This window comes from Dermacentor andersoni, chromosome 1 (genome assembly GCF_023375885.2).
Source record: "Dermacentor andersoni chromosome 1, qqDerAnde1_hic_scaffold, whole genome shotgun sequence".
In the NCBI taxonomy this organism is placed as follows: domain Eukaryota; kingdom Metazoa; phylum Arthropoda; class Arachnida; order Ixodida; family Ixodidae; genus Dermacentor; species Dermacentor andersoni.
In genome coordinates this window covers 303,623,080-303,650,980 of record NC_092814.1, presented here as the reverse complement: position 1 = coordinate 303,650,980, position 27,901 = coordinate 303,623,080, and positions in this window count along the sequence as shown.

Sequence of the window (27,901 nt, the reverse complement as noted above, 5' to 3'; positions counted from 1 at the left end):
TTTTTTCTGACATCAAACCGAGTGTGAAGATCCCCCATTCACTTTAGACATGTTGAAAAGGGACAAAGCTCACGTCCGTAAAAAAAAAAAACCAGGAACATCTCGATATCCTAACGAATCATGAATTTTAGAGTTCTGACAACGGGAACACCCTTCGTGCCTGTATGTGCACCCAAATATAGAGTTGACAATGGATGGTGTAATTAGAAAACGAGACATTATTATTAAAACCACTCAAGAATTAGCAGTATACGTACACAGTATACATGCATGTCTACACGGATATTTAGCAAGGTCTTCTACTTTAGCACTTGGTATACCATGCTTCAATAAACAAGAAAAGTTTATATTTATCTCGTGCAACAACATCAACAATGGCTGAACAATTCGCTATTAAACTGGTAACCTCCGTAGAGAGACGCAAAAGTAGGTAGTTTACAAAGACTCCCAGGCGGCACCGATATCGCTTTGCAGCACAAATATTAGAACAGTTATTGCTATTATAGTCCATGAGACACTTAAAGAGCTCACAAAGGCAAGCCAAGCGCATCACGAAATAGTATTTCAGTGGATGCCGGGACATTGTAATATTTCAGGCAACATAGCAACCGTGCGGCAACACAAAATGCACGTTGCGGAGATATAATTTCCCTCCCACTATCAGGACGTGAGCTGCGCGGTTTTCTAAAATAAATATCATTCAGAATATATAGAAATACACAGTTCAACTAAAATTTCATTAGCTACTATCTGCTTTAAATTAATCCGCTTATTGAATTCATCGTTCCACACACTCTTGTACAAACACATACACCTTTATCCATCGTTTACGGCTTGAGACCGCCTACTCAGAAACACTGTTTACACAGAATTCAATGCACTGAAGTTCCGCAGTGTGATTGTGGATTTGTTGACGTAGACACATATCGCCTTCTTGTGGAGTGCCTGCTTCATAACGCACCAAGTCTTCGACTTAAACCACCTACGATTACGTTAGACCGTAGACTACTCCGTTAAAAGAAATTAACGAGCACGTCAACAAGAGGCATGCAAACGTCCGCCCTTTAATAGCAGTAATAACAATCCCCGAAGAGTGTGGAATTGTTAGGCGTTGTTAACGCTTGTAAAACAAAAAACGACGAAAAGAAAACATTTTGTTAATCATGAGGAGCATTCTTTTTTTTCTTTTTTTACGGTTGCTCTGCATGACATGTGGCATTATTGTAGTTCGCATTGTAGCTTTCATTGTTTTTTTTTTATGTCGATGTGTTGTTCGCATTATTGCTTGGAGAGTTTCTTTGTAATTTTGTGATCTCGTCGTGTTGCCTTGACAACAATGTGACGAGGTAGTTGTGTGTGCATTAACTTTTGTTCTGCCTCTACGCCTACAAAACTATGCGCAAAAGTGCACAAAACTTTATACCTAACTGTACCACGCGCCGAAAAGCCAAGGAGTAGCCGGCGCCATATTAGTGCGCCGACATCTCCTTCTATAATTTCAATATATATTTTTTTCAATATGCCAAGAGTGACGGAAACGTTACATACGCTGCGCGCATGACGCACCACAAAGGCTTTCGAACGGATCGTGGAGACTAAATGGCGAGCCGAGGTTAGACTATCGCAGCCTGGGAGAGAGAGAGAGAATGAAGAGGAAAGGCAGGGAGGTTAACCAGATATGAATCTCCGGTTTGCTACCCTACACTGGGGATGGGGGATAGGGGTTGGAAAGATGATAGAGAGGAAAACGAAAAAAAAAAATTAAAGAAAAAAGGAAATAAAAAAAATAAAAAAAAAGGAACGCGCACACATGGAGACACACACACAAAAGGCGTTCCAGTTAAAGTCGTTCACACAGGCCGGTAGATCGCAAGAAGCGCAAAAGCGCTTGCACGGCCTTCTACTGTGAAGGTAGGTCCTTTCGATGTTGTAGAATTCTTTTTTCGGATAGCGAACTTGACCAACTGGACGATCGTAGCCTGGGAACTACAAACATAGCCTTCGGGCTAAGACGAATGACAGGCAGGAACGCAGAAAGTTAGTTATTGCCTTGAGGGAACTGAAAATAGCTTCTCAGGCAGCACAGCTGAGTGCGTCGGTGCAGCTACATCCAGTCGTTCTGGCTCTGCTGGGTAAAGCGCTGTTCGCTAAAAGGGTACATAAAAACCAAAGTCCAAGGGCAAGAACTGCTGATTAACTACCGTAATGTAGCGCACTTTCGCGTTCACCTTTGTTGCCTACTCAATTATAGCCAGTTAATGAATGAGAAGTGTTCTACGAACAAAAAACGCAACGACATTAAGAGCTTCTCTAAAAAGAAACACTAAATCAATTTAGACTGCTAAAGCATTCTGTCAGAATTGTGTTATAGTTAATTTCGCCTTAAGAGATTGATAACTCGTAGAGGAACTGAAGGCTAAACTGCCATTTTCTTGAATTTCGCGACGAAACCTCAACGCTCGTACATGTGGCATTGTACGTCTGACATCACAAGTTTCGATGTATGTCCTTCCATTTGGGTCGCTGTGGCAGCAATAAAAGTTATCAAAATTTCCCACGTTCAGTGTCTGGCTACATTAGAATACAATCTATCCTATCTACAACAACAACAACAAAAAAAAAAATAGCTATGCCGTAGCAGACGCCGTCAAAATCCACAGTGAGTTGGCGCGGGGAATTCAAGGGCGTATGCTGCACCGCCCAGACACGACCTTTAATTCCAGAAATATTGACCTGAAAGATGTCAAAACGCCGCAGGTAATAAAAATGACCAACCTAAGCATCGTCGCTTAGCCATCAAACATTTCAGTTGATTTACTGAGGTAGCTGCAGAAGACGAGCGTTGTTAGGCAACGAACTGAAGTAACGGCACAAGCGCAAAGTATAAAAAATGCTTTCATCGAGGGAAGTGAAGCCGGGGAAAACAAATTACCAGGGCGGGGGCCTGTTTTCCAAAATAAACGATCACACAATACAAAGGGGTCGCTAGAGTATGCGGACAGCTTAGTCGGACTTCGGCCAACAGCGCACAAGCACACACGAGGGTAAAAGTATAGAATCCGAAGCAGTACGTGAAACCCGCACAAGCTTCGCTCCCGTAACGCCCGCACCAGGGGTCGAGGGGTACAGCAACAAGAAAAAATGGGAGAGAAACAGAAAGAAAAGGCACAGGGCGATCAACGCATTTCATTCTTTGTTTCGCAAAAAAAGCCTCAGCTGGCGCGGCGATAGCAATCAAGCGAAGAGGAACGCCGTGTATCTGCCAGGATAAATATACGCGGTCGGCGGCGAGGCGACACCCCAGGCCGACGGCAATCCAACAACACCGGATGCATCTTTAACCATGCTCGGCGGCATTAGGCACGCTCGCTAGGCAGCACGTGTAACTTGCCGCGTAGCCTGCCAGTGGGCGCGTGGACGCGAAAGAGGCGTCACCGGCCACGCGTACGCATTCACTGCTGTATAGCAGAGAACACAGACACCGCTGTGCCGAGACCAGCGGCGGCCCGCTTACGCACACCAAGACCGGACTGGCAGTGCCCCGCGTGAGTTGCTTGCGTATACCCGAACGCAATCGCGAGTGACCCTGTGCCGACCGCTTTGAGCTTCAGCTTTGCCATCACGCCGCTGGTCAACGTCCTCGCTGGTCTGGAAACAAGTGACCACGGTGAAAATCAGCTCCTTTTCGCTTCTGAATTCACATCGCTCCCTCAGAAACAAGCTCAATATACACCCCAGGTGACAACCAGGCGTATTTGTAGTGATTCGAGCTCAGAAATTACATCCAAGCGCACTTGTATTTACGCCCGCCACAGCCGTTGCTGTAAACGCTTGAGGTGTTTCGTTTTTTTCACGGTGCTCAATAATCATAACTTAAACGGCCTGATTTGAACTCGCCTCTCTTGGGAGCCCTTAATGAGGTCTGCTCAGAGAAGCTTTGCGTTTGCTTCATCTAACGCATTCTGCGATAAAAAACAAGTGCTTTGACGTGAATGCTTGAAACACAGCTCAGATATATGGCTGAATGTGATACATCCGCGAAGCATCACTTAAGGTGACTTTTTCACAGTTGCAGTCTTGGCAACTTAAACGCAAAATTCGGAGTCAGATTTCTCGCGCTGTCTCAGCACAATTTTAGAGTGCCAGTTATAGCTCTCACATACACCCACAATTTGTTTTATCTAGTGCGGGAAGTTTCATTTTTGTGGTTGACAACGAACTCCAAGCATTTTTAACTGTTTCTCGCCATTATGCCATTGTGCCTGGCATACAAGGAGCTAAATGTTTTCATATGGGCACTACAAGAAGCTCAAGATCGTTTGATATGCCTAGAGGCAGGCTTATCAGCCTAGTGAGTCAAAGCCATTGCGAATGTATATATTATTCTTTTATTTTAGTAGCACTAACACGAAACCTTTGGATGAGGCAAGGTATTTTTTTTTTTTTTAAATCTTACGGGCGGCGAACACTGCAGCTGTCCGGATGGTACATACGCGAAAGCTAGAAACAGTGGTGGCAAAAAGCGCTTGCTCGAAGCTTCTCGCACGATGCACGTGCGACACACAGGGAATGAACCTGCCAAGAGGCGTTGCAAGCGCTCAAACTGGTCGAATTGGTCCGGCCCATGCAGTGTCATTTTTTTTTTTCCAACACTCGCCCATACCACTCTTTACCATCTCACCTAGAAAATAGAGTCCTACATGACCTACAGGACCCCGCCAACGCCAAATAAAGAGGTCTGTTTGCTCAGTATACGGTTTTGCCGAAATCCGGTTTGAATTTATTTCACCACAATCATTTGACTTGTTTGTATAAGCACACACTGAAAAAGGAACAAGCCACGGTGTATACGTGGCACCGTGGGGCACCCCGACGGCGGGGCCGTTGAGCTCTCGACAAAAAAGCCTGATGGACGCTTGTCCTGTTTGAAACGGGGCAGCAGGGACCACGAGAGCACAGGGACTGCCACTCCACAGCGAGGCCGTAACATGATACCCGGCCGGCACCTTGCGTGGCGCGTAGATGATGCCACAGTTGCTGCTGACAGGTGGGCATAGCTCTAATTAAAAGCGCTGCCGCACGCCCGAGCTAAGCTTCGGTGTGTGTGTTTCGACTGCGCTGAGCGCGCAACACGAGCGAAGAAAAGAAAAAACTGCTGGACTGGAGAAAGAAAGTGAGAGGCCGCAGCAGCAACCGGTCCAGTCCTCATGAATGGCGTATTCATGTGACCCAGGCTCAGCGGGCGCTCTCTGCGCGCCCCCTTGTTCCCTTTGCCGACGCGCACAAAGGTGTGATTCTCAAGAGAGTCGACGCCAGATGCAGTAGCTGCTAGAGGCGCGTGATGTTTTGCGCATTATCCTAATGGCACACAAGGCCTGCGCCCAGCGCGAGGCTCGGAATAATTAATGGCGTTTACGTTCTGCACGGTGCCGGTGTGCATCTAGCATCGGACACGGCAGAGTTTCTAGTCTGATTCCATAGGTCGTAATGCAGTTTACTGATAGTTGCGTCGGGGGTGGGGGGGTGGGGGGGGTCGAAGTTTTTGTGAAAGAGAATTCGTGTGTGATCAACACAACTGTAAACATAACCAATTCAGCTCAACCGCTTACTTCCCCTGCATGTATGCTGACATGGCGGCCAAATCTAAGAGGATCTGCCTAAATAGGGAGGCGTTGTTAGTGAGAAGCCACTCCCAGATTTAGGCTGCAAACGCATCTTAGTTATTTTGGGCGTAACACACAAAAAGGGTCTTTTTGCACCTGATCATGCGTTTAGTGCAGTTGGCGCGTCAAACAAGGACCGCATATAATGTACTTAATTCATCGTATTAGTGGTCAGTTTTGATGCTCAGCATGTATCAGTCAAGCCGATGATGCGCCGAAATTAAGCCTGAAATACATTCTACATGACTGCGCCTTTGCCCGAAGTATATTAGTAGGCTAGCTTCTTAAGCTTAATCTTCGATCATGTACAAACATATCTTTAGCCTCCAGTCAGCAAAACAAATACTTCGTTGTCTCTCCCTCTTATATATCGACATTTAATTTACTTCCTTCGGTACCATTTAGGCAACCCCTGCGGAATGCCGTGCCTAATCAACCTAACAAGAACCGAATGCGGGCAGGGGGCGGCAGGGTAGGTGTAGCACCAACCGTGACTAAATGAAGCGTCCGCTGAGAGCTACAGACTGTCAATCGCGAGTGCGACCAGAGATCGTCTTCTGCTCATCGAGCACATCAAGGGCGCAGACCGACGCTCGAATGATTATATAATCCAGTCACATAACGCACGCCCAACGATAACAGGCGTGTCGATGTAGCGCAGCCGACTCGTTCTCCCTTCCGTGGTCCGCGCTCGGTTCGCGCTCTTGCTCCGTGAAGCCGCACTCTCCGACAGTTGGGGAGCGCACTCTCTCGCCTCCCGCCCCCTCTTCTTCCCCTTCCGCCTTTCCTAATCTCTGTCGCCGCCAAAGCGAAGCCTTCGTCACCTCGGCGCGTATCGGTGCTGCCTCCGTTCGACGCAACCGAGTGGCGTGTCGTATTGACCCGCGAGGTTAACGCCGCGGCGATGAGAACAGCGCCATATGCCACCCAGACCCTCCTCTCCCGCGCCAAACGAGAGAACCCCCGACGCACCGACGACGACCAACGCGTCGCCGAATCTCCCCCTTTCCCACGTCAGCCCTCCACAGCGCGAAGAGATTCTGCGGCTGCGTTGGCAGTGCCCTCCTCCACCCGCCGTGCTGCACCTCAACCGCAAATGATTTATCCACCCGGCCGGCCGGGCGACGCTCCCGGCTTCGCGGGTGCTAGCACCGAGAGGGAGACATTCGAGTGCGCCGGTGGTGCCACCTGACGCACTCCCAGAGAGCAAGGGCGCTGCTCTGTTCAGTACACGGTGTAGTTCAAGTGGGTGTATCTGCCCCCCCCCCCCCCCCCCCCCCCCCCCTTAACTAGCGGAACCCCACAGTACTTTATATGTCTCCTATTTCGGTGTCGTTTCTTGCTGCTTGTTTCGTTTCCATCGTTAAGCCTTGCTACGAGCTCTACAGTATATTTACATGCATTTAAATACAGGTGTTGGCACCACTACGAGAAAGAGCGGAAAGCGTTTCCTTTCTGTGAGATACGGAGAAATGCATGGCGTCCTTACGGTTGAACTGGATGCGGTAGAAGGGCGCAGATCTCGAAGGGAGGAAGGCCATGTTTAGGTAAAATTTGTGTGAGCAAGTAAATGTTGCTGATACCCTCTGTGATTGCTTAGTGTTGTGGTGTTGGGTTGCTAAGCACGAGGTCGCGGGCTCGAATCCCGGCCACTGCGGCCGCATTTAGATGGGGGCGAAATGTGCAAACACCCGTGTATTTAGATTTAGGTGCACGTTTAAGAACCTCAGGTGGTCTAAATTATTCCGGAGTCCCTCACTACGGCGTGCCTCATAATCAAATCGTGGTTCTAGCACGTTAAACCCGATAATTTTTTTAAAAAACATTGCGCATGTTTTCAACGTCTTCTCAAGCCAGCTCGCGCTGGATCCTAAATGGGGAACTTCCAGGCCAAAAGCACGCAGCTCTTTTGTCTCCGGAATCAAGATTAGCCAATCTTGAGATGCAGGTCTCTATCCCAAACTAACTCACCTGTCCGGTTTGTTGGCAACGTGCACGTAGCAAGATTTCTGCATAAATAGCTGGAGTCTAGGGGCCTACACGCATTTATCCAGAATATCGAGACCTTTCTGCCGTTGTTGATATTGTGTCTCAATGTCTGTGTGACCAGAGCGCAGTCGTACGTCTTATAAGAAATCTAAGAAATCGTATAAGAGTATGAGAAATCTTATATCAGCGATGTCCTGCAGTTTTCACGTGACAGACATGAATTCGATGTTAAGTAATAATGGGGCCAGAAGGGCGCCTTGTGATAGACCCCGGCTCTGCGTAAAGGAACCAAATTCCTCTCTGTCCATCCGCTGAAACTATTCATCTGATTCTCAGAATTGGACTAAGGTGGCGTGGGGCTCGCACTGACGTAGCTCGTTACCTCGTGCACTCCGGCCTGCAGCTTCGCATCATGCAGTGCGTATTTCTAAACAACAGAGATTTTTACCGCGAAGCTGTTAAGGGCTACTTTCCCCACTATCGTGTCGACGTGTACAAAAAAATTCCTAAGTTAGTGCAATGGCGGGCCGCCCCGCGGCGGAGATGACGCAGGCGTTAACACTCCCCATAAGTGGGCCAATACCGAAGATTACAATGCCGGGCCGACCCGCGGCGGACGTGCAGCTCGTCATTAAGGGGTCCCCATACACAGCTTCGCTGGTCACCCTTCTTCACAGAATGGAAGGGCACAGAGTTTTTTAAAATAAGTAGTCTCCGAGCATAGCGAACATGGCGTTTTTGCATAGGAGTTCCTAAGCAAGGCGGACATACTTTGCCTCTAATAACGTGAGCTTCAGGAAAGAAATAAGTTATTTTATAATAGGGCTCTGAGCGTAGCGAACATTGGAGTTCTCCAATGTGATCCAATGATTCTCGCATTGGAGTTTCTAGACGAGGTGGGTATACAGGGTGTTTCAGTGAACACTTTCAAAAAATTTCAAAAATTGCCTGTGGCAGATGGCACAATTCTAGTGTACTAGAAAAATCGGAGATTACTTGAAGAAAAAATCTAAATGCACAATCGAATAATTAAAAAAAGTCACTAAGTAAGTTTTCACCTACTTACCTTGTGGCACATGTGGCAATTTATAAATTCTAGCGAGTGAGACTACAAGGCTTATCCACTTTAAATAATTGTGTGGAGGACGCCAGAACCACGATCTGATTATGAGGCGCACCGTACTGGGGACTCCGGAAATTTAGACCACCTGGAGGTCTTTAACGTGCACCTAAATCTAAGTACACGAGTGTTTTCGCATTTCGCCCCCGCCGAAATGCGGCCGCCATGGCCAGGATCGATCCCGCGACCTCGTGCTTGGCTGCCCAATACCATAGCCACTTGGCAACCACGGCTGGTATTTACAAGATATGCGACGTCAAAATTGCCGTAAAAATGCACTGCTGTTCCAATTGCTTTCTTAACAAAAGATCGTTTTATGCATTGACGCACAAGATAACTGGAACGCCAATGCATTTCTCCGCAAAGTTCGGGAATTAATATCTCAAAACAGGAGTCATCCTGAGAATTCGCACCAAGTGCATCTGCCTTGCGAACTCCCGCGCTCGAATTTGTAAATTGCAATATGTGCCATAAAGTAATTAGTCAAAAACTTAATTACATACCTTTTGTTAATTAGTCGATTATGCATTTCAATTTTTTGTGCAAGTAATGTCCGCTTCCTCCAGTAGACAATTAGCTCATGGACTAGAATTGTGCTATCCGACACAGAATATTAAAAAAAATTGAAAGCGTTCGCTGAAACACCCGGTATATCTAACAACGTGGATTTCAGAAGCATAGTTAGCAAAAGTTCGTTAATTAACTTTCTTATCAGAACCTTGGGGCAATTGAATAGATGGCAAATTTGGAGGCAGTCATATTTATCTCCCCCCCTCCCGCCATCCCATTGTTCGAAAATGTCGAAAAATCACACACAGTTCGAAAAATTCATCGTCGAATTGCAGCGCTCAGTACAGGCAATATTGAAAACGATATCCAAACCAGTATCTAAACCAATATCGAAGTAAATATATAAATATATAAATATATAAATATATAAATATATAAAGCCACCGTCACTTCCCTGTCATCTCGCCGTAAAATAGCATTACTCTGTCTCTTTTTTAAGTTTTACTACTACAATCTAGGTAATTCAATGATTTCACCGGCTCATCTTACCTCAACCCGCGTGGGCCATCAATGTGCAGTCTATACCCCCACCGCAACATATGCGCATCTATCGTAATTTTACGCCAGATACATCAAGGGGCTGGAATGACTTGCCCCCTGCAACAGTAGCGTTCTGCAACCTATCTACTCTCAATAATTTCTTATCTGAAGACATATATTGACAAAAGGCCCACCCCTCGTGCATATCGCAGCTACAAAAGGCCACAAAAGCGCTGCTGCGATATTTGAAAGATACAGGATTGAGTCAGCGTCTGTGATCCGGACTGAGTGACTGAACGATATCCCCGGTGGACTTTCTCTTCTTTCTTTAATCTTTCCGTCCCCGTTTCCCTTTCCCCAGTGTAGGGTAGCCAACCGGGCTCAGTCCTGGTTAACCTCCCTACCTTTCATTTATCATTTGCTCTCTCTCTCTCTCTCCTCGTGTAATATCCCTTTATATATCCTGGGCCTTCGAGGTGTTTAAAAAATATATATATTGTCGTTCCGCTCAGACCGTTGTATACACACAGATGCTCGGCAAGAACGCCAGTTCCGCCGCATGCCAGCTCCGCCGCAGAACCGATAAAGCGGAGCGTGATGGTGCGTCCACTTCGCTTCGTCCTTTTGGCAGCCAAGCCCACTGGACGTCTATGAAGACCGCCTAACTCTGCGCGAGTGAACCGCGGCGCGTGCGACGTTGAGGACATGAACGCGGCGTGGTTAACGCGCCTCGAGAGTACGTGCAACTGTTGTTGCAATAAAAAGGAAGGCTATGCAACAGTCGCAACAACGATGGCTGTTGAAATGAAGTGAACGTGCATTTCCTTATACATCCGGAATTTCTTCTCAAGGGGTAATCAGGCTAACTGTAGACAGGTCTCGCACCATATTTTAGTGCGACCTTTCTCTCTTTCTTTTTTACTTACTCTTCTTCTCTCTCTTTTCTTTTAAATCGCAGTGTCCGACCAGAGGATCGCACCTCATGATGATGATGATGATAATGATGAGAAATGATTATTTCTATTGGCATCTCCTTCAAGGAGGGGTGGTGACAAATAAGTCTCGCATGCCTGCTTGAGCTAATCAGGTATTATATACATGTACAGCCGTCTAGCATTCTGCCAATATCTCCTTGAAATTTTCTCTCTTCATTAAGACATCTATGTCTATAATGTGCAATTGCCTATCTATGCCTGTGACGACGTCGGTTCGATCGATTTCTGTACTGCGTTTTTTTTTTTTTTTCACCAATGCTCTAAACGTCTCTCGGTTATCTCGACTGCTGCCCAGGCAATGCTACGCTCCCCTTTGAATCCCAGCGCTTCTGGAAAGCGGACGATTCCTACGGATGTTGCTGGGTAAATATATAGGCATTCCATTATGATATACCGAGTCGTTTGCGGATTTTTGCTGCAGTAGACACACGCCTCATCCAGCTGCTGCGAATCGTTACTCCGGTATGTATATTTTTTTTTCCCTCAGGTCCACTGCTAGAAAGCAGTTTACCCAGCCTGTTAGAGTAATCAGCTGAGTAAATTGCTTGAGTTTCGTCCTGCTGCGCAATCTCACGCCGCCACGCACCGAGGATGATAGGGGAGGGGGCGGAAATAAAGAGCGAAGGCAGGCATGTTAACCAGAAATGCGTCTACTTGGTTACCCTACTATGGGGGACGGGAGACTGGGAATAGAAAGATGATTTAGATGGGGGGGGGGGGGGGGGGGGGGGGGGGGGGGGAAGGAAAGCTGCGCTGAGATCGCGCACGCACATGTGGAGGGCCTGAGTGGGTCAAGGGCGTTCACATAGGATGATAGGGAGAACCTATGGTGGCCAGGAGGGAGTACGGCCGTATGGCTATTCGAGTGTGCAACTAAATAATGCTGACGAAGTCCGGTAAGCATGTCGCGAAAATGACTCGTCACCTTTACCGATAACGCATACGTGAGCGTGTATATCAACGGAGTGGATATAGACAACGCTTGGGCAACCCTTGCTGTAGCCCGATGCCTCTAACCAGTACATGACCTGGCCATGAACATCCGCATTCTGAGAAGCACATGCGCTCCACTGTTCCAGCATGACGGTGCTGATTGAAGTTGCAACCTAGAAACATCTGCCTAAAGATAAGCGATCCATCTGCCGCGCGAAATCGCAGTATAGGTGCTATTGAAAAGTGCTTCCTCCGCTCGCTACAGGTCATGCGTTGCAGAGCTGCTGTTGGTAACACAAAGTTTCAGTGCTACTTGCTCACTGATGCGAACGAACGACGGGGTGCTATGATGGCTTTACTTTCTAAAGAGACACCATAGACAGGCTGAAACTCTTACAACGTCCAGCGACCACAGGTACAAATGCACCAAGAGCTTCGTCACCTCCACCAGCTCCGTCGTTGACAGGTCTGTTCCGGCCAAAGTATAGTACGATCTGGTTAGGGATTCACATATCATAGCTCTTATAACTTTAGAATACCGTGTATTCCTTAGCGGCTTGCGCACGCAAGAGATAGAGAAAGAGAGGGAGAGGCATGCGAGAAGGGTCTGAGCTTGAGTTTGTTGATACGGCTTCATGAGGGCACAAAGTGCGACAAACGGGACCTGTCCTCTCTTTGTTGTCCCGTTTGTCACGCTGTCACGCTGTCACGCTGTCACGCTCTGATGGAGAGAAATGCAAACATGCCCTATAGTATAATCAGTCCTTCCGTACATGTCCACATACACCAGTAGGTAAAATTGTGGATCATTGCGACGCAAAATTGCCACGAAATTTCTTTCCAGGGGTTAATGTGAACCCACTGCAGACTCTTTAAGCTATATTCGATCAAAGAATGAAGGACACTGCGACGCAGCTTCGGCATTCTTTACCCAATCCCAGATTAGTCAAATGGAATACGGGAAAATTAACATGCACCATACCCCACTTTGCAACAAATAAACTTAGTAACCCTTCCTCTGAATGTCTGCTGTCCACTCGGATCATGGCAAAGATGGGCAACTGCGTTGTTTGCGTTGTATCTGGGAGCTGCCGCATATACTTTGATGCAAGTCTAGGATCTCCTAAAAATGAATTGGGTATTAGCAACTTTTCGCCATTTTCTTATCTAGCACAGTTTGGTTTCACTCTTGTTTCTAAACGACGCAACATCGAGTCCCTGGATCGGCGGCGCTCTCTGAACTCTCGATACGCGTTGCCGAACAACTACATAACACGTGCTAAATAATCATCCACACGAAACAGTCACGAACTAAACATATCTTCTTTCATTTTCGGACTGACTTTCTCCCGTACAATACAACTTTCTAATCGAATACCTGGCAAAAAGCGGTCAATACAGTCAGAACAATTTGGAATGTCCCAGAACATCCTCCTCTATTTCTACCTTGATATATATATTTATTTACAGGTGTATTTACTTTGACACCGTTCATTTGTACCAGGTACTGACTTCTGCGATAGACCAGTTCAAAGGCTACAATATGTGCAATGAATGAATGAATGAATGAATGAATGAATGAATGGGACAGAGTGCGACGTCTGCGGTCGTAATTAGACTGTATTGCTCATGATTTTATCTCAGAAGGGTTTGGGTGCGAGCTAGTTGGTACGGATCATTCACATTTAAAACAGCGCCAAAAAATACGGACAAGGGAGGACACAGGACGAGTGCTGACTGCCAACAACACCTTTATTGGAGCCTGCGCAAATATATACAGTTTGCAACAGGCATAAAGAGAGTGAAAGAAGGGGAGGGGAAGGCGAGTCATCGTCGTTCAACTACTGCTGCGCATGCGTCAATGACATTAAACAAAATAAAATAAACCATAACATGGAGGACACAGGCCAAACTGCTTAACTTCTAAGGAACTTAAGTTCTTTATCGCAAAGTGCAATAGAAGGGGAACTAACACAGGTGGCTCCTAACTGACACATTGAAAATGCCTCAAAGATTTCTCTGGCCATCTGATTGCTGTACCTTTTCAACACACGTGTGTGGTCAAGGAGTGGAGTACAGCCACACTTGGCACAATGAACAGCCAGATTGCTGCCAGTCTTAATCTTGACACAGTGAGCATGCTCACGCAAACGTTCATCGATACAGCGTCCTGTTTGCCCTATGTAAGTGCAGCCGCAAGAGGTGGGAATGGAATACACTACATTGGTACTGCAATGTACAGGCTTGGCGACATGTTGCTTATTGCACGGTCCAGGTGTTCTCCGGCTTTCGTTTATTTTTTGCACATCCTTCCCAACTTGTTAGGCGCAGTGAACACGACCTTTATACCAGCCCGGCCTGCGGCTTTCTTGATGCGATGGGACACACCATGTATATACGGAATCGCAACAGTCTTGGTTAAGACATCACCCGCCTCGCGCAGTTTCTTGGGGGAACGAGCCTCTTGCAATAAAACTTCCGCCAAGGATGACAGCAGTTGTTCAGGATATCCACTTGTTTTAAGCCGCTGGACTTGATTGGAGAGGCTGCTGGACATCGAGTGGTGGCAAGAGCGAACGACCGCATTTCTAAGGGCGCCTAGGGCGATGGAGCGCTTCACCACTTTAGAATGGTTGGATGTGTAGGGGAGAAGGTGTTTTTTGGAACGCGGGGCATATATCCAACACGTGTGCCCTTCTTGGAGGTGTAGTGCAAGGTCTAGGAAGCGGATTTGGCCTTTTTCCGGCAATTCTCTAGTGAACGTCAAACCTCGAAAGATGCACTTGAATTTTTCAAACACTTGGTCGACCAGGGTTGTGGCTTCATTAGGGTGGGCAGAAAGGATAACCAGAAAATCGTCGACGTAGCGAAACACCTTCTTAACAGGAATTGTGCTGAGTTGCTCCTGGAGGAGACTATCATAGTGCGCCAACAATAGATCACTCATTGTGGGCGCAATACGGGAGCCTATGCAAATCCCGTTCTTTTGCACATAGAAATCTTCATTATGCTGGATGACGGTAGATCTTAGGTAAACCTGCAGCAGGTCCAGGAAATTGGCGACGCTGGTGCCAACCGCATTCTCGAACCGGACTTCACCTATCGTTTCTATGCCTTCTTGCACGACGGCGAAGAGGTCATCTTGAGGTAGGGAATAATATAGGTCCTTGATGTCTACCGAGAATACCTGTGCTCTTTTGATGCTTGGCTCCTTTAGGAACTGGTCTACCTCTGTCGAGTTGTGTACTAAAAACGGGTCATTTATTAGAAGCTGCCTGAGACCTTCCAGAAGGTAGGACCCTAGGCACTTTTGCCAAGTACCCACTTCCGAAACAATGACTCTGAAGGGGTGGCCCATCTTGTGAGTTTTAACAGTAAAAAAGGCGGAAAGGCACATTCCTTTGGAGCACTTCATCGCCTTAGACAACTTTTCTAGACCGGCTTCCTCACACCTGCCTACGGCGAACTTCTTGGTCTTGGAAGGGTTGAACCCGTCGGCAACATTGAAATTTTCTTTGAGTGCACATTCTGCGGAAAGGTTAAATTGCAGGGAGTGGCATACAACAAAGCCGCCTTCTTTATCTGACACTAGCAACTTTAAGTCACTACTCCGCAGCGATTCGATGATGCTTGATACCTTCGGTCGACTGGGACCGGAGGATCCCAAAGAAAGGGCATCAACACACTCCAGAATCACCCTTTCGCAGTCGGGGGAGGCGGCTCTACTCGCAGTCGTTCTAACAAGTGACAATGCTTCGACATTGTCGACCTTAGGCGGAACGCAGAACTTAGGTCCCAAGCTCAAAACCTTCTCCACCTGGTGCGGAATAACTACCTCTCCCAGTTTGGCAACTGCCTGGCCTGGCGGAGGCCCAGGAGGCTTACCAGTAACTCTGGGACGAATGGCACGCCAAAGAGCTTCTGTGAGAAGAGACACCACCTTCAGCTGTAGGCGGAAGTCTTGAGTGAGCCTGCTCGGGGACGAATTCCTTGAACACCCCAGTAGAAGTAGGTCCTTCAGGAGCCGAATCTGCCTCCAGGTCTCCGACCTCAGGAGGCGGCACAACCTGAGCGCTTGGTCCGCTGCAGGCAGGAAAGGGCCTACCAACAAGGCTACTTGCGGAGACACGAATGAGCGTTTGATGGTGAACGTAAAAAGGCGGGCGTGGCAGAAGGCGCGCACAAGAAGAGCTGAACAAACGGATGGCTCAGAGAACGGCACACGTGTTGGATGTATGCCCCGCGTTCCAAAAAACACCTTCTCCCCTACACATCCAACCATTCTAAAGTGGTGAAGCGCTCCATCGCCCTAGGGGCCCTTAGAAATGCGGTCGTTCGCTCTTGCCACCACTCGATGTCCAGCAGCCTCTCCAATCAAGTCCAGCGGCTTAAAACAAGTGGCTATCCTGAACAACTGCTGTCATCCTTGGCGGAAGTTTTATTGCAAGAGGCTCGTTCCCCCAAGAAACTGCGCGAGGCGGGTGATGTCTTAACCAAGACTGTTGCGATCCCGTATATACATGGTGTGTCCCATCGCATCAAGAAAGCCGCAGGCCGCGCTGGTATAAAGGTCGTGTTCACTGCGCCTAACAAGTTGGGAAGGATGTGCAAAAAAATAAACGAAAGCCGGAGAACACCTGGACCGTGCAATAAGCAACATGTCGCCAAGCCTGTACATTGCAGTACCAATGTAGTGTATTCCATTCCCACCTCTTGCGGCTGCACTTACATAGGGCAAACAGGACGCTGTATCGATGAACGTTTGCGTGAACATGCTCACTGTGTCAAGATTAAGACTGGCAGCAATCTGGCTGTTCATTGTGCCAAGTGTGGCTGTACTCCACTCCTTGACCACACACGTGTGTTGAAAAGGTACAGCAATCAGATGGCCAGAGAAATCTTTGAGGCATTTTCAATGTGTCAGTTAGGAGCCACCTGTGTTAGTTCCCCTTCTATTGCACTTTGCGATAAAGAACTTAAGTTCCTTAGAAGTTAAGCAGTTTGGCCTGTGTCCTCCATGTTATGGTTTATTTTATTTTGTTTAATGTCATTGACGCATGCGCAGCAGTAGTTGAACGACGATGACTCGCCTTCCCCTCCCCTTCTTTCACTCTCTTCATGCCTGTTGCAAACTGTATATATTTGCGCAGGCTCCAATAAAGGTGTTGTTGGCAGTCAGCGCTCGTCCTGTGTCCTCCCTTGTCCGTGTTTTTTGGCGCTGTTTTAAATATGAATGATTTTATCGCACAGCGACTCTCAGACACATCACGGCGCTTAATCTCCTGGCCGAGTTGTCGCGTTTTGAGAACGAGGCCATGGGCTCGATTTCGCTTCGCTGTGGCCGCGCTTCATTGGAGGCGGTATGCAGTTACAGTCTTGTTCGTTATGCCAAGCCTTGCGGAGCTGCTCAATGGGCCCATCCGCTGCGGAGTCTCTCATGGCCCCTGTGTTGCGTTGGTACGTTATACCGACTTATAGTGGTACGTTTTGATGTAAGTATTTTTGGCATTCAGGTGTTGGTGTTTTTAAAGTTTGTTGCATTATTAACCTACTCCCCTCTGTATTGTTCCACCCTGAGGGTACAAACAAACAGACAAATAAATAAATAAATAAATAAATAAATAAATAAATAAATAAATTCAATCAAACAGGTAATACGACCATGGTGACCTACAAACTTAGGCTGGCTGCTCAAATAGATCCGCATATTTTGACCCATCTTTTCCTACTTACGCAGCTGCTTCATGCACTTGAATCATTGGAGGGCTTTAAGTGATGGTGGACGGGCACGCAGTTTTTCAGTGTCTCTCGTCTACAGCACTGCAGGTGGCCCACTGCAAGAATACGAACGATGTGGCTTACGAGCACTTCACGCACAGTAAATGATGATGATGATGATGATGATGATGATGATGATGATGATACTTTCTTAATGTAGGGATGGCTTAATGTCCCACTAAGGGTAATGAGGTTGGGGAGTCGCAAGAGGACGGCAGGGCTGCTGGCTATCCGTGAGACGTTACACGACGCACTTGAAGAACCTGCAGATACATCACAAGGGAGGCTATTTATACTAACAGACAGGTAGCGGTGAGTAAACGGTGGGCGTATTGCGCGCCCCCCTACATCAAAGGGCTGCACCCGGTGCACGCAGGCGAAACTGGTGGGTTTCCGGCCACCAAGGAGCGAAGCGGCGCATATTGTTGTAGGCGCGATACTAACTTTTGCCTGCCGCAGCGGCGTAGCAACTTTTTGTGCCCTCACAAAGTGACGGAAATGAAGAGACGTCTTTACTAGAACAGCGACAGAGACGAAGAGAGCTCCATGAACGCCCACGACAACATACGCCGGAGGAAGATCCGCTGCTTGCGGGCTTCACGCACGCAAGCCAAAGCACTCGTGCACAAGGCCCGCACCGGTACTGCATTTACGCCGAATTTACTTGCGCGCGCTGGCGTGCACAAAAGGAAAGAAGACGTCTCAGTAAACAATTAATAGGGATAGATGGCAGGTATGTGTGCAACTTTGAACACTTGAACCTCTTAATGATATTCCTGGTATATAGAAGAAGCGTTTGTGAGTTGACTTTCACATTTAGTATTGTATTAGGGTACTTGTGTGGATGGACTTTGTGATAGTATGATTTGGAGTGGACTTTTAAGTTTTAATGCGTTGAACTTAATTCCTTCTTTTTTTCATATGTTTATGTGAAAAGGGGTAGTCGGCGCCTATTAAAGGCGACATCATCTCATAAGTACAACAAATAATAAAGAAAAGAAGCGCCAAATTAACAACAACACAAGAGAGAAATACACGTGGTAGGAGCAGAACTAATTGCTCATTTCAGTTGTTAGTTGCGCGCCCGTCTTGTGTACCTTTCTGCATTGCTTTGTAGTTATTTTTGCGCTGTTTTTACCATGAAGGTAAACCAACTAGCCTAGTTTTACACCCTATTGCTGTTATTGATAACTTGATTTGCTTTTCCCGAATGCCTACTCAGCACTAATTGGAATGGCTGATAGTCCTGCATGTGATGTTTGCGGATGCGAGAACATTTACCATTTATTGTGCCATTGTCCTCAATTTCAAGCACAAAGACAATCTTTGTCCAACACATTGAGGAAATTCGATGATAGTGAACAGACAGTACTAGAGCACCGTCCCCATCGATTATCGGCTCAGAAGGCAGGGAAGGCACTTTTGTACGTTCTCAGAACGTCTGGTTTGCGCGAGCCGCTTTAACTCAAGTACTATCCGTACACGTATCTACACCTCTCTCCCTTCTCTCGCTTCCCCTTCTCCCTTCCCCCAGTGTAGGGTAGCCAACCAGACTCTTGACTGATTAACATCCCTGCCTTCCTATATTCCTCTCTCTCTCTCTCCACCTCTCTCTCTCTCTCTCTCTGATTTGTTTTCGTTTTTTCTTTTTTTTTTCTCTTTTTTTTCCAACAGGGTTCAGCGTCCCAAAGCAGCGCTGGTGCTATGAGAGATGCCATTGTCGAGGGCTGCAGAATCATTTCGACCACCTCGGATTTCTTTGACGTGCACCCAAACCTAAGTACGCAAGAGGTTTTTTTTTATTTGGCCCCCTTTGAAATGCGGCCGCCACGGCCGGGATCAAACCCGTGGGCTCGTGGCTCAATAGAAGAACGATAACGTGTATGCGGGGAGAATTATGCAAGCGCAAAGAGGCGTGGAACCACTGTCAAAAACCATTGCGGGCAACTTCTCCGTCATCATGCCAAGTATCAGTTTGCGCTTGTCCTGTCTTCTTACATGTGATTGTCTAGAAAGCGCAACCAATGTTTCCTATTACAATGAACCAACTTGCCCAACAACGCATCCTGCTATTCTCCTCTCCTGCTGATTAAAAAGAAAGAAAGAAAGAAAGAAAGAAAGAAAGAAAGAAAGAAAGAAAGAAAGAAAGAAGACAAAGATGACATATGGAGGTGTGGCGCAGAAGCATTGGCGATCTCTGCGGCCATCGACCGTCAACGTTTGTTTGACCTGCGGCGGCAGCGGCGCGCATGGCGTGACGAGACCCGCCGCCCTGACCTCGGAACGAGCGCCGCTGGCTGTAGCCGCGAGAAGCTTCGAGGGGGGCACACAAACAAGCGCGCGTTCGATTGCGTTCGCGAGTGCGTGCCTTCCTCATAACAGTGCCGCAATTAGGCATTCCGTTCGGGCCCACTTATTTTGCATCGGGCAGCCCACGGCAGCGCTCTGTCGCTCTGCTCAACAGACTGGCCACTGCGTGCCCCAGGCGCGCTGGTTGTGGCGATTCGTGAAATGCTCGCAATGATTTATTCTCTCTGTCACGTGCACATGCCGCGTCTCTGGCCAAAGAGTTACGATAGTAAAGGCGGGGGAGGTGGGGGGGGGAGGGGTTAGTGAAGCGATAGATGCGCGTATTATTTGCTTCTGGTGTTCCCTTTTGTTGGTTAGTAGTATCTGTCACAAATCCGATTAGTCCGCAACATCGTTGCATGACCAGCATCCGGTGGATCAAGTCCTAGTCGGTGGCTGTTGATGTCTGTTACGGGGTTTATATTGTGTTCGAGATGTAACCATATGTTCTGAAAGTCGCTATTCAAAAGCGACGCAAGCAACGTTACCATTGTCAGGTATTAGGATTTATTGAGAGGACGTCGATCGCTAATGCACATAATTGCAACTGTTTTCAAGAAGTACCAGCCAATGTTGTTCCATTGCTGCGCAGTATTAAATCCGCAGCTTGACACTCCAATTTCAATGAGCCAGTGACCAGATGAGTAGCGCTTGTTATGAAGAACCAGCTGTAAGCGCGCACTTGCGTGTGGCACCCAAGCGTTCTTATGGTGCGGTAGTGTTTGCATAGTCATACTTGCCGAGATCAAATGCTTGCTTTGGTGGCAATGTAAAAACATCTCCTCGTAATACCGCGCTAGTACCCCTCGCAAGGTGTAGCCCCTTTTTTCTTTCTTTTTTTTTTTTTTTGCATGGAACTTAGCCTGCTTCCAAATATAATATCCGGCTTTAGCGTGACATTCTCTTTCGCGAGAGCATCAGATAGTATGACGTTTCGAGGGTGTATATATAACGACGAGAATCCGAAATAAATCTGTTGCAGAAAGTTAGCGCTGTGTGTGTCAGATGGGCATTTCTGTTGTCCTTGCCGTTCAGCTTGTGCTACAACAAAAGAAGATAAGGTCATAACATCCAACAGCCTGATATCGTACCTCGTTCCCTTCCACTCCCCCCTCCAACCGCTCTCCACACGCAAACATATACGTATCAGCATGCCACAACATTGCTGATCGATATTAATCATTACTATTATATGTTACTAGGTGTGGAAACATACAAACACACACACACAAAAAAAAAACAGGGAGCGAGCAAGCTGACAATTGCCACCGAGAGGGGCACAACGCCTGCTTACTCTTTCGCGAGGAAGGAATGAAAGGAGGAGAAGAAGAGAAGAACATAGGAAACAAACAAATAGGAAAGAAAATACGAAATAGACAAATCACCGAGACACGCGCAAAAGAAAGTAGGAACACGGAAAAATGTCTATAAACGGGAGGCCAAATCAGCTTTCTGCATGAAACTTAGCAAGGCTCTATAGGCCCGGTCGCGCTGAGCAACACTCCCTCTCGGAAACAGGCAATCATCAAAGGTCGTACACTTGTGTCCACTGAGCCCATATTCCTTAATTAGCAGTTCATGTTGTGTGACGAATGCGGGACACTCCAATATAAGGTGTTCAAGTGTCTCACAGGAGCCACAGGACGTACACGACGGACTGTCCACACATCCTTGACGATACAAACGTTCGCGCACCAACACAGAGCCAACCCTTAATTTCACTAACAGTGCTCTGGCACTGCGAGGCAAGCCCCGACCACGAACACTGGGAGGGAACGAGACGTCTGCAACACGCTGGTCTGGGTGCTGCTTTAGGATGTATCGGCGGATTGACACACGGGCGTTGTCAAACATACAAGAAATTTCTGGGCAGTCACTCCCGTTGTGACCCGCCGTGGTTGCTCAGTGGCTATGGTGTTGGGCTGCTGAGCACGAGGTCGCGGGATCGAATACCGGCCACGGCGGCGGCATTTCGATGGGGGCGAAAAGCGAAAACACCCGTGTACTTAGATTTATGTGCACGTTAAAGAACCCCAGGTGGTCGAAATTTCCGGAGTCCTCCACTACGGCGTGCCTCATAATCAGAAACTGGTTTTGGCACGTAAAACCCTATAATTTAATTTAATTTAATTTTAACTCCCGTTGTGAGCACACGTTGAATCGAGGCGATCAGCTTCATCATTTCCAGCAATACCCCCGTGCGAAGGTATCCACTGGGAAATGAGGGACACCCCACGAGAGGTGATATTATCGGCGGACTCTATTATACTGCATAGAATTGGGCTATTGGAATCATTTCTCAACAGCCTGCTCAGGGCAGCACGGGAGTCTGTAAGGATGACGACCTTCGATGTGCTCATTTCTTCCTCTACGTACTTCAGAGCAACATCAATCGCTACCAGCTCCGCAGCTATTGATGAGGATGGATGAGGTATTCGAAACACCATTCGTATGTCAGTCGAAGGGCAGAAGAGAGCTGCTGCATGCGCCTTGAGCGTCGCTGCTTACCGATGCGTCCGCAAATACTTTAAGATGATCTCCATATATCGATATTAAATTTTTTGGTGCTTAATTCATGAGAATTTTTTACTGTGAATGTACGGCTCAACTTAACTAGAGTAACGGGCAAAATAAATGGTTCTGAGGCCTACAACGAATGTGTTGCTTCCTTTGACCGTAGAAAGTTTTCCAGACGCTTTTCTCGTATACGATGACAACGAGGGCCTTTCTGACGCACTGTGATGGCACTTGGCGCCCCCCCCCCCCCCTCCCGGCTATCACCCAGTGGCCACCAGAGGCCGAAAAAGCGCCATCCACCGTGCGGGCCGATTTTTCACGTCTCGATCACCGAGTATTGTACGTGCGATGATACGGTGCAATACCGTCATCGTGGCCGCCCTGTTAGGGTACCAGCAAGGTCAGAGGCTGGGACGTTTGTGATCTCACGCGAAAGCTCCCTGTAGTGCTACTGGTGACGGACGCAGCTTGTATAGTTGAAAATCTGCGGCCAACCAATTGTTGGCGGCGCGATTTCATAAGCACTCCTCTAGATATTCATATACGTATAGCGAAGGCGAGCGTTGCACACGGCACCGAAACGATCTACTTGCCTTCGTTTTCCTTTCTCTGTTCTTTCTTTTTTAAAGCTATACACTTATTTATCAGTTGTTATGAGACAATCTTAGTTGTTGCGTTATTATTTACTCCCTTTCTTCTTTGTTGATTAAAACGAAGAAGCACCACATAAAGCATGCTATACTAAGCAGCTTCGAGGTGGCCACCCACATAACTGGCAGCTTGCGACAACGGTTACAGAAACAGAAATAAACACAAGCACCGCTTCACTGGAGTACTCGGGAAGGTAGAAATATATAAGAATAATGAACAGCATAATGAGACATGGAGACTGACAAAGAAGCTTGAGGACAAGTTAAGGACCGCGCAAAGAGCGATGGAACGAAGATTGCTAGGCATAACGTTAAGAGACAGAAGGAAAGCGGTGTGGATCAGAGAGCAAACGGGTATAGACGATATTCCAATTGACATCAAGAGAAAAGAATGGAGCTGGGCAGGTCATGTAATGCGCCGCTTAGATAACCGTTGGACCATTAGGGTTACAGAATGGTTACCAAGAGAAGGAAAACGCAGTCGAGGACGGCAGAATACTAGGTGTAGCGATGAAATTAGGAAACTCGCGGGCGCTAGTTGGAGTCGGTTGGCACAGGACAGGGGTAATTGGAGATCGCAGGAAGAGGCCTTCGTCCTGCAGTGGACATAAAACAGGATGATGATGATGATCAGCATGCACGAATGTGCGCGCAGAAAACTACGGAATTGCACGAATGTGATGGTAAATTATGTATACAAAGCACAGTTCTATTATTACAAAAAAAAAAAAAAACGGGTAGATAGCAAGCGGTCACCCGGAATATTCAAAAGAATTTCGTACAGATATGTCACGTAGGTTCTCAAAGGAAATAAACGCAAGGTATATGTCATCATTGCACATAAGCTCATTTAGCAGTGTGAGCATTGTAAATCAGAGCATTTGGTTACCATAATTCTTACGGCAACACATAATATGTCAGTGTTCGGACCGGGAGTGTTGTATATTATTATATTCCCTTTATGCTGAGCTAATTGCGTTACTGTGTTATCATTGCTCATGTTTATCTGATGAACGCGACTAGTTTAAATGCGTAGAGCGATGACATGCTAACTGTGCGAAATTTCTCAAACCGCGTATAACAACGTACGTTGCTATCTCCAATCGGGAACCGGCGCTGGCCAGAAGGCGCTACGGCAGTTTGAGTGTTCTACTAAAATACGCTGATGCCGTCCGACATGGACGCGACGAAAACGGTACGATATACTGAACGATGACAGACGCGCGCTGCTATGAAGACTCGCCAACACTCGGCGGGTCTGGGCAAGTTCTGTCCGTAGCGAGGCGCATTACGAGGAGCGCATGCGCTCATGCGTTCTAGCACGCCGGTGCACAGGCGCGCCAGATGCTGGACGCATGTGCCTCAAGTTAGTTTGCTGACGCAAAGTGAATGCATTTCCTGCTAAAGATGGCTTTCTCCGCACGCTGGTCTGTGTGTTATACGGCGCTGCCGTTGGTAGTCGAAGTTTCCGCGCTGGTTGCCTGCAGTCCGCCGGTCACCACCGTCTTAGACATGCCCCGTAGGGGCCCTCAGTGATTCCCGAAGCAAGGTGCCGGAAATGACGAGACGTGGCCCTGACCCCGACCGCATGTGGACCCGCGGTTAAGGAGCACGCTGCACGGGGAACCGGTGGCCGTGCCGCGTCACGCGGTCGCGCGACAAACTGCGGCGCCTGCATTCACGGGAGATTCGAGACTCTCGTCTCACCGCCGGGCATCTCGCCGACGCCTCCACCACTGGCGCGGTTAAGAGAGCGGGCGCCGCTCTGGCGGGACCCTTATTTAGGCAGGATACGGCTAATGGCTGCAATCAAACCCGCCGCGCTTTCTGGGGGGTGCGCAGTGTGGTGCGCCGCTTTTCCCGCCGACGTCGGCGGGCCTGTTCCTTGCGCCGGGCGTCGTGCACTTATATACTTGCCTCGCACAACTTGACAGGGTCGAAACAGCGCCTCCTCCTCTAGGCGGCCTCCCCTCTTTTCCTCGCTCGGTTTGTTCTTCCTCCTCTCGCCGCGCGACGCTTTTCTCCTCCGCCGTCTCGGCCCGTGTTTTCGACGCGACCCTCACCAGTGATTTACGCCGAGACAGTAAAACAAACGGCCACGAGGAGGGGAGCATTCCGTGCCAAAGGAGTTCTTGTTATTAAACCCTCGCTCCATTTTCTTCTTGCCCCGGCAGCATGCTAAGCTTTCGGGATGGGCGCGCCCGCCCTTCGACGCGGCCGTGTTATATGGGCGCCCAAGGATGGCGGCAGCTCTGTGCGATCCGCTAATTCGCTCTAATTAGGTAAAGATCCGGTCCAGTTTCCTCTCATTGGCACTGGCGCGCGCGGCATTAGCGTGGAAGCGGCGCGCGCGCGCGGGGTGCCTCGGCGCCAGAGTCGCAGCGGAAGGAGGCCAGCGCTGGAGAGGGGTCGTCCAAATCCTCGCTGCGAAAAGGAAAAAATAAAATAAAACATAAGAAACAGGCCCAGCACGTGCACGCAATCAGGCCGAAAGCGTTGACGCGCATTCACCGCTGTCGCGGACAAATTTCGAGCTCGGCAGTAGCGCTTGCTTTACGGACACGTGGGCGACCTAAAAAAAAAAAAAAAAACAAGGATTCAATGGCAAAAAAAAGAAGAAAAGATAGGCAAAAGTGTCTTTGATAGCGTGCACAGAGCCCTCAGAGCTTTTGAACAATGTAAACAACCCTGCACAAGCCGCAAAACAATCTTGACGCAAGCAGCGCGAAAAATATTACGATAGAAAGAAAGACGGACACAGTAGCGTCTTCTTTTAATTAGAAAAACATCAAATTGGGGCGTTTAACGTCTCCAAACAGCACAGCACAACGCCATAGTCGTTGGCTCAGCATTAATTTCGAGAACCTGCAATTTTTAAATGTGCCACCGATGCACGGTACACGATCGTTCTTGCATTCCGATTTCGTCAGAATGAGGCCGCTGACGGCCGCGATCGAACCCTCGACTTCGTGCACAGCGGCGAAGCGCCATTGACCCTACGCTGTACCGCGGTGGGTCGATCTTCATTCAGGCCGTGTTATTTTTTTCGCTCTCTTTGCCGCAAGAATGGAATATAAATTCGTCCAGCAAGCCATCCGCAGAACACGACGGCCTATAGGCGTCGCGTGTTGGCATTACACTGCGTGATCTGCCGTCACTTGTAGTAAGGCAGCGTGAAGGAATCACGCGTACGCTTACGCTATCCGACATCAAAGAAATGCAGACCGTGCAAGATATATGCAGCCACAGGAGGCAGAGGGACGGATGTAGCGACGAAATGTGTTTTTTTTTTCCCGCAAGATTGTCGACCATGCAAAACTCGGGGGGGGGGGGGGGGAGGGAGATTTTTCGTGTATAATTATTACAAAGGACAATTGAAAGAATCGTAATGGATGATGATTAAATTTGTTACAAGCTTTAAATTCATAATAATACGAATGAAAATGCGAACTTGATCGCAGATTTATTCAGCATTTCTATTTACTTGTAATTTAGAAAAATACAGTTCATTCCCCCTGATAGTTTTTTTTTCATTGTGAATTGGCTTCATATGATTGTTACCAAGAATCGCGCTTTTCGGTTGCCATGATTTGTTACTTCGTAATTGAGTTTTACATATAACATCTGCTTGTACTCTATACTGTTGTACCATACCACATGCATTTCATCGAGGCGACGGGAGCTGCCAGACTACGTGCATATCATCGAGGCGACGGGAGCTCCCATTTCTCCGCGACGATTCACGAATTCGACGAGGGGGACGTCAGCACCTGCCCGGCTGACTGGTTCCTGCGGACGAAGAGCCGCCGAAGGGGACTTAAGGGAGAACCGGCCCATTGTGAAAACAGAGAGTCGCCTCCAGCCGCCCAGTCGGCCTGATGCGCTCTTACAGCTACATGTACGCTATCATCATCCACTATCTATAAATATTGTATAAAGTTTTTCGTTTCTTCTTCGTGTGCGGAAAGAGTCCGTCTCTCGTCCTCCACCCTGAAGTCACAATACCTGGATCGACGTTCTAAGGGAAGGTTTTGACCACCGGCTTTGCTCGCGTCGCATAAGCATTGCCTGCCTCCCGGGCGGTGACTAAGCAAGATCTCCCGAACTACAGAGTCACCCACTTACCGACTTTTCTGTTCAGGAGTCAGTTCTGCACAGCGGCCATGATTATCGGACTCCCTTCTACTGCGAATATCATGCAGTTATGAGCTGGGGAATGGGCTCAACGTATCCGTCCATTCGCAAGACTATCAGAGGTTTCTCACACAACATAAACAAAAGCGAGGACACTTAAGCACTTATGAGTTTTGAATGCGAAAACATTAATGTCTAACTGAACGCCGTTGAGCGGTCCTTCGAGTTTTGCGCTGCGAGCAATATTTTAGAGTTTTGCTGCTCGGTATCTTATCGAGTTTTGCGATTAAATTGGTGTCGGTTATGTATTTTTTCGTCCAGTTTCTACGCTAGCATGTTGGCTGTAGACCGGAATCACTTGGAAGATATTGCAGAGAAATCAAGGACGGCGTGTGCCACCGACGTCCTGCGCGACGAGAGACGGAGGAAGCAGCAGCAGCCACCAAGGCTGGTACGTGCGCGCAGCAGCTAATCCCAGTGGAGGTGACAGAGAGAGAGAGATAGGGACGGCGCGCCTGGTTCCGAGAGCGAGAACGCGGCATCCGCAAGCGCGAGTCACGCGACTTCCCCGCCGACGACAAACCATCTCGCCCCGCGGCGTCTCTTCACCGTATCTGCTCCGCCGAGACGTGCTGGTGACGTGGCGTCGCGGCGCGATGCGCTCGCCCCTCACGCAACACCTGGCGCGCTAGCGATCGCAGATGTTCCGATTCGCCCGCTGTG